Source organism: Chiloscyllium plagiosum, chromosome 1 (genome assembly GCF_004010195.1).
Source record: "Chiloscyllium plagiosum isolate BGI_BamShark_2017 chromosome 1, ASM401019v2, whole genome shotgun sequence".
Taxonomy (NCBI): Eukaryota; Metazoa; Chordata; class Chondrichthyes; order Orectolobiformes; family Hemiscylliidae; genus Chiloscyllium; species Chiloscyllium plagiosum.
This window is the reverse complement of record NC_057710.1, coordinates 17,468,313-17,469,211: the sequence shown is the minus strand read 5'-3', so window position 1 is coordinate 17,469,211 and position 899 is coordinate 17,468,313.

The following is an 899-nucleotide window of genomic DNA, read 5'->3' as shown; positions in this document are numbered from 1 at the left end:
GATTGTACCCTCTCCCTCTCAAATTGCAGATTGAAGCTTATTGCATTGTGGTCTTTACTTCCCAATGGCTCCTTCACTTCGAGGTCCCTGATCAATTCTCGTTCGTTGCACAATACCAGATCCAGAATTGCCTTCTCCCTGGTCGGCTCCAGCACTAGCTGCTCTAAGAATAAATCTCTGAGGCACTCCACAAAGTCTCTTTCTTGAGGTCCAATACCATCCTGATGCTCCCAGTCTACCTGCATGTTAAAATCCCCCATAACAACTGTAGTAACATCTTTGCGACAGGCCAATTTCAGCTCCTGATTCAACTTAAATCCGACATCCAGACTACTGTTTGGGGGCCTGTAGATGACTCCCAAAAGGGTCTTTTTACCCTTAGTATTTCGCAGGTCTATCCACACTGACTCTACATCCCCTGACTCTAGGTTCCCCCCGCGCAAGGGATTGAATATCCTCCCTTACAAACAAGGCCACCCCATCCCCTCTGCCCATCAGTCTGTCCTTACGATAGCACGTGTAGTCTTGAATATTCATTTCCCAGGCCCTGTCCACTTGAAGCCACGTTTCAGTTATCCCTACAATATCGTATCTGCCAATTTCCAAAAGAGCCTCAAGCTCATCCATCTTATGTCTAATGCTTCGTGTATTTTTAATTTGTTACTGCTCTCACCCTTCCCATCAACCTCTTTTTCACTCAACCTTACAGCATGATCCCTTTCCGAGTTTTCTGCCTCATTAATACAGTTTCTTGACTTCTCTTGTTCTAACTTTCCCTTCAATTTCCTTTTTAAACATCCAGTTTGTCCCCTCCCCCCTGCTACTTAGTTTAAATGTAGCGGTGTTGCAGTAGAAAACCTGCCTGCCAGAATGCTGGTCCCTAACCTATTAAGGTGCAA